The following is a 7591-nucleotide window of genomic DNA, read 5'->3' on the forward strand; positions in this document are numbered from 1 at the left end:
GCTCCTTTAAATGCCATCCATTGAACCTCAATTGTGCATGCACACTCCCATACATTGCACCAATCCGTTCATGAACCTGCAGCAAATTAAATCAGCAAGTTAAATGCATTTCAAACACATTAAATTAGCAGCATATGAACTCAATAATTTGCACATTAAATTTGGCCATACATATTAACAATTTTAGACATATTTAAAACATCATAATTAATTAAGTATTTAATTTAGATATAATTAAAACACTTAATTAATTATTTGTCCAGATTTTAACAAATTAACTAACTTAAGATAAACAACTAATTTAACTAATGACAAATTAAATGGTTTATTTCAGCAAAATAAATGCAAGCTAAAGAAAGCTAAAAATAAGCTCATTGCGAATAAATCAGCACCAACAAAATCTGGAATTGTGTGATCAAAAGTTGACATATCATCTGCTTGGTTGTGTTGATCATGTGGATTATCTAATTTTTGGTGTGAAATTTCCATGTTTTTGTAAATCTTTTCGAATGAAATTTAAAGGGTTTGCTTGTTTGAATTTGAGTATGTTAACACCCTCGTTGTTTAATTTGTGTAAATTGTTGGAGATAAAAGGACTCTTTTTGCCATTTGGATCGAGTAGTCAAAATCATGTCTTTAATCCTGGAGTTTGCTATTATGAATCATCCATGAAAGAAAGCAAGCATCGTAAAATTTGTTTGAATGAATGTGTAAACAATCTTTGTTTGTATGATACTTTGTCTTTAAGTTTGAAAATGAGCCATGTGAATCTTGTTGGTTTGTTAAGTCAAAATCAAAATTTTGTTTTCGGAGGATGTTCTCAATTGTGGACTAAAAGATCCGAACATGTTTTGAATGATAATGATTTTAAGTTGCTTAGTGCTCTTTCTATGAAGTCGGTCATGAAATTGCCAAATCAAATTGAAATGGCAAGAGAAAATTTTGTCTTTGACCCCGATGAACACCATTTTATATCATTGCCTAAGGTAATCGAACCATGGAAAGTTGACTTCCAAAACCATAGCTATCAAATGCCTTGTGATTTATGTTTGTTTCCATCGAAGAAAAAGGTAAGAACGATTTCTATTTTCGACCCCGGTATTGGATTATTTGTTCAAACTGTGAATCAAATCTCAAAAAGTTCCTTTGTGTTTAATCTTCATCGTGTCACTAATTCGTTTTATTCTTTTAAAGGTGACAATGTGAAGTGGTACCCTCCTAAAGAGGGAGGGCATGCGAATGAGCTTCTTTTGATCCGAGTTAATTGTGGCTTTCAGAATATTCAACGATTTTTCGCGAGTAAATGGCCCGATTTGGGGACAAATCGCTTTAAAGAGGGAGGGGATGATACGACCATGCCCCGGGCACACTTTTGGATCAGCTCCCTAAGCATTGTTTGTAAATCCATGCGAGCTGAATTATTTCAATTTCATTTCGTTAAGTTCCGTTTAGCTCGTTTCCAGCTCATTCGAGCTCAAGTCAACTCACTCAAGCTCAATTCAGCTCAATCTTAACCCAATGAGCTTATTTTTAGCTTTCTTTAGCTTGCATTTATTTTGCTGAAATAAACCATTTAATTTGTCATTAGTTAAATTAGTTGTTTATCTTAAGTTAGTTAATTTGTTAAAATCTGGACAAATAATTAATTAAGTGTTTTAATTATATCTAAATTAAATACTTAATTAATTATGATGTTTTAAATATGTCTAAAATTGTTAATATATATGGCCAAATTTAATGTGCAAATTATTGAGTTCATATGTTGCTAATTTAATGTGCTTGAAATGCATTTCACTTGCTGATTTAATTTGTTGCAGGTTCATGAACGGATTGGTGCAATGTATGGGAGTGTGCAAGCACAATTGAGGTTCAATGGATGGCATTTAAAGGAGCACATGCATTTGGGACGTTCATGCAAGAGGGAGTTGCTGAAAGTTCATGTATTTGAAGATTCATGGATCATATTTATGGGGGAAAATACATGGGACGTTTCATGCATGATTCATGCATTTTCAAGATGACCATTCAAGTATTTTAGGCACATTAATGCCTCATTCAGCCAAGGGAGATGTAGGATCATTAAAGAGCTGCACATTCATGGAATTATGGAGATTCTTCAAGGCTAAGGATGCATGAATGCATCAAGTGAAGCATCATGATGGTTCGGCCAATTCATGTACCATCTTCAAGCATGAACTGGAATTTAATGCTATTTGTGTGAACATGTTAAATACCTGTGTGAACAGAATTTAAGTTAGTGTGAACAACATAGATGCCGAATATCAATAGGCATTTTAGGCTTATAAATAGCTTACTTGTTTATTGTAAAAGGTTACAGAATTTGATTATTGAAAACTTGATTGTGAGGTTTCCTCCTATCCTATTTCGTACGAGTCTCGTTCTGACTTATCTAGCTCGCTAGTGGCGTCAACCCGACTTCTTGAACTTATCACCATCCTGGTGTGGCGTTCATCCACCTTTTTATACCTTTGGTTCCTACCTCCCTATAGGTAACGGGTCAAGGTCCATCTTCGACTTCCATTAAACCCACCTTAAGCAATATAAGTCTCAGGGCAATACTTTACATGGTATTGGATCGTTCTTCGCTTGAGTTCTATTTTTCCATTCCATTTTAACTATTAAATTATAAACAATATTCCTTTATTTCATCGAGCCTATCAAACATCTATCCAAACCATCTTTTGAACCTATTTTCTCAACTTCCGCTATAAAAAAATCATCTAACTCCATCTATCTACAAAATCGAACAAACTTCTCGTCGACGATCAGGCAATCAAGTGAATCGACTCAATCAACTGAACCGGATCACATCACTCATTGGGTTAAGATTGAGCTAAATTGAGCTTGAGTGAGTAGACTTGAGCTCGAGTGAGCTGGAAACGAGCTAAACGGAGCTTAACGAAATGAAATTGAACTAATTCAGCTCGCATGGATTTGCAAACAATGCTTAGGGAGCTGATCCAAAAGTGTGCCCGGGGCATGGTCGTATCACCACTAAAAGCTCAGATAAGTCTTACGGGTCTCGAACGAAATTTGAGAGAAAATGCCTCACAAATTTGGCAGCAATTCGCTAATTAAAATGTCAAAAGTCCTTTACAAAGTAAAAAATTTAGCTATTTATAATAATCTCCTAAGCTAGCCGAATGGTCTCTTTCAATCCTTAAGGAGTAAGCAAATGAACCACTTGAATGTGCTAGCTAGATTCGGCTAAACTTGACAAGCTTCTAGAACTACCATTGAACCTTGGTCACTTTGAATGGTGCATGAAGAAGTTAAATTCGGCCAATGTACATAAATGAACTCATTTAAGTTGTATCTTTTGCTGAAAAGTGACCAGCCATTAAGAGGGATTTGAATGGCCAAATGAAGTGTGAACACTCGGTTTCAAAGAGTCTTTGTGTGTGAACATTCCAAATCGAAAAGCCAAGAGTGTGAACGGCATTATGCTGGTTCTTGAATCATTTAAAATCAGCTGAACATTCCTCATGCATGTAACGCCACATTCATTGAACCTATGATGCATGCACCTAGCTTAAATGCTTCCATCCACATTCGGCCAACCTACTTAGTTGATCATTATTCAGCTGAATCATATTAAAAACGAAATTTAGACAACATTAATCCAAATAATTAAAACAAAACTCAATTAATTAAACTAAGTCTAATTATTTCAGTTTGGACAAGACACATTAAAGCATGTATTAAGACTTATTTATAAGCTGTAGGAATTTAATTTGACTTAATAACATGTAAGAAAAACACAATTAATCATGCATAATTAAATCCAACCAGATTTGAGACAAATTAAATAGCAAAAATTATTTGAGCTGAATTTGCAAGTTTTGAGCTAAATTGAGCTGATTTGAGCTCATTGAGCTAAATTGGAAGTTAATTCAGCTCGTAGTAAAATGCATGGAGTGTTCTTCGAGTTGGTCCAAGCTTCTTCGATGTGCCCAATCAAAGTCTCACCCCAAACTTTGTTAACTAAAGCCGAAACAGCCTCCTTGAATTTTTTGGCTTGTGATCGGGTGATGGGACCTTGAGGTAGCTTCAAAGGCTCCTTGCTCGAGCTAGATTGGACTTGAGGCGTGGCCGTATCATCCTCCCCCTCTTCAAAGCGATTTGCCCTCAAGTCGGAATCTGCATCAAAAGGGGATAAGTCAGAGACATTAAAACTTGCACTTATGTTATACTCACCTGGTAGATCAAGTCGACAAGAATTCTCGTTGATTCGTTCCAAGACTTGAAAAGGGCCATCACCACGAGGTAGTAACTTTGACCTTCGTTGGGCGGGAAAACATTCCTTTCTCATGTGAACCCAAACCCAATCACCAGGTTCGAAGATAATTCTTTTACGACCCTTGTTCGCTTTCCTAGCATAACTTTCAGTTCTTGCTTCAATGTTGGCTCGAACTTTCCGATGTAACTCCTTTACATACTCGGCCTTCTTTTTAGCATCTGCATGAATAAGTTGATCGTTAGGTAAAGATACTAAATCTAAAGGAGTTAACGGATTAAATCCATAAACAATTTCAAAAGGAGAGTGTTTGGTTGCCGAGTGAACGGATCGATTATACGCAAATTCTATATGTGGCAAACACTCCTCCCACGACTTAAGATTTTTCCGTATGATGGCTCGTAACAAAGTTGATAGCACTCAGTTGACCACTTCCGTTTGGCCATCCGTTTGGGGGTGGCAAGTGGTTGAAAACAGTAGTTTAGTCCCGAGCTTTCCCCATAATGACCTCCAAAAGTGACTCAAAAACTTCGCGTCTCGATCTAAAACAATCGTTCTCGGGATGCCATGCAAACGTACAGTTTCCTTAAAGAAAAGGTTAGCAATGTGAACGGCATCATCAGTTTTTGAACAAGAAATAAAATGAGACATTTTGGAAAAACGATCAACAACAACAAAAATAGAGTCCTTCCCCGTTTTAGTCCTAGGCAATCCAAGGACAAAGTCCATGGAGATGTCCTCCCAAGGTGCGTCGGGTATAGGGAGCGGCGTATACAACCCATGCGGCTTAATCTTGGATTTGGCCTTCTTGCACGTCACACATCGCGCACACACTCGTTCAACGTCCCTTTTCATTTTCGGCCAATAAAAATGCTCTTGGAGGGTTGCTAAGGTTTTTCCAACGCTGAAATGGCCCATGAGGCCTCCGCTATGCGCCTCATGTACTAATAGATCTCGTACGGAACTCCGTGGCACACATAATTTTCCTTCTCTAAAAAGGAATCCGTCGCTCCTATAAAACTTATCAATAGCAACACTTTCACAAGCAACAAATATTTCTCCAAAATCATCATAGCAGGATATAAATCTTTTAACAATGCAAAACCAAGCAGTTTAGAGTCCAAATACGACAAAAGGGTATACCTTCTTGAAAGAGCATCAGCTACGATGTTTTCCTTACCCTTTTTATACTTAATGACATAGGGAAATGACTCCAAATACTCTACCCACTTGGCATGGCGTTTGTTTAATTTGTGTTGTCCTTTAATGTGCTTTAACGCTTCATGATCCGAATGGATCACGAACTCCTTCGGCCACAAATAGTGTTGCCAAGTCTCGAGAGCGCGGATAAGTGCATACATCTCCTTGTCATAAACGGGGTAGTTTAGCACGGCACCGTTCAACTTTTCACTAAAGTAAGCGATCGGTCTCCCGTCTTGAGTTAACACGACACCTATTCCAACACCTGAGGCATCACACTCAATTTCAAATGTCTTAGAAAAATCAGGCAATGCTAATAATGGAGCTTTAGTAAGACAATTTTTAATAAGATTAAAAGAATTTTCTTGTTCTTCGCCCCAATGAAATGTTGAGTTTTTCTTGATAGTGCTTGTCAACGGTGCGGCCAACGTGCTAAAGTTGGGTACAAATCACCTATAGAAACTTGCTAGGCCATGGAAGCTTCGCACTTGGCTTATGCTTGTCGGTCTCGGCCATTCTTGAATCACCTTAATCTTTTCGCTATCTACTTCGAGGCCCACCGAGCTAACCACGAAACCTAAAAAGATAACTTTGTCAGAACAAAATGTACACTTTTTAAGATTAGCATACAAAGTCTCTTTTCTAAGAACTTCCAAAACAGCTCGCAAATGAATTACATGCTCATCCATCGATTTGCTATAAATGAGGATATCATCGAAATACACAACCAAAACTTACCAATGAAATTTCGTAAAATATAGTTCATAAGTCTCATAAAAGTGCTAGGGGCGTTGGTTAAGCCGAATGGCATTACCAACCATTCATACAAACCATGTTTCATTTTAAAAGCGGTTTTCCACTCGTCACCTTCGCGCATTCGAATCTGATGGTATCCGCTTTTGAGATCAATTTTTGAGAATAACTTGGCACCACTTAACTCATCGAGCATATCATCTAAACGTGGTATGGGATGCCTATACTTGATGGTGATTTTATTTACGGCGCGGCAATCGACACACATGCGCCATGTTCCGTCCTTCTTTGGCACCAACAAAACCGATACGGCACATGGACTAAGACTTTCTCGAATGTAGCCTTTTTCCATGAGTTCATTAACTTGACGTTGAAGCTCTTTGGTCTCTTTGGGATTGGTTCGGTATGCCGGTCAGTTTAGAATAACGGCTCCAGGCACAAAATTGATTTGGTGCTCGATCCCACGAAGTGGTGGCAAACCACTTGGCACTTCATCCGAAAAAACATCTTTGAAATCCTGCAAGAGAGACAAAACAGAAGAAGGGGGATCTCCGGATAAATCATTAGTATTAAACAAATTTTCCTTATACATAAGTACAAGGATCGATTGTCTTGCCAAAAACGCTTTTCGAACATCACTTGCTTTTGCAAAGACATTCAATTTTTCACTCACTTTTTCTTTTCATCTTTTTCTTTTCTCGCTCTCTTTTCATTCTCTTTTTTTGAATTTTCTTTCTTTTTTCATTTTTCTTTTCTTTTGTATTTTCGCTCTTTTCTTTTTCTCTCATTTGATCTACAGAATTTTTCAACTTAAGTTGATCCTCATAAACTTGCTTGGGCGTCAATGGTGCTAAGGTTACATTTCTCCCATATGCTTGAAAGAATATCGATTTGAGTAACCATCATGCATGACTCGACGATCGAATTGCCATGGACGGCCCAATAACAAGTGACCCGCGTGCATCGGAACAACATCACAAAGCACTTCATCGGAATATTTTCCAATGGAAAAGGAGACTAGAACTTGCTTTGTCACCTTTAACTCTCCTCCATCGTTGAGCCATTGAAGTTTGTACGGAGTTGGATGCTTGGTGGTTGGTAGATTTAATTTTTCCACCATGAGAGTGCTCGCTACGTTCGTACAACTTCCTCCATCGATGATGACACTACATAGCTTTCCTTGTACTTGACAACGAGTATGGAAGATGTTCTCTCGTTGTTGTTCATCGTCGATGCTTTGGATACTTAGGCTCCTTTTAACGACTAAGAGTTCCCCATCAAGGGCGTGCTCCACTTCTTCTTCATTGTCAGAGACGGTTTCCGGCTCATCTTCAAGCTCTTCTTCCTCCGATTCCAAGTAGGCTTCCGGATCAGATTTTC

The sequence above is a fragment of the Gossypium hirsutum genome, chromosome D12 (genome assembly GCF_007990345.1).
Source record: "Gossypium hirsutum isolate 1008001.06 chromosome D12, Gossypium_hirsutum_v2.1, whole genome shotgun sequence".
In the NCBI taxonomy this organism is placed as follows: domain Eukaryota; kingdom Viridiplantae; phylum Streptophyta; class Magnoliopsida; order Malvales; family Malvaceae; genus Gossypium; species Gossypium hirsutum.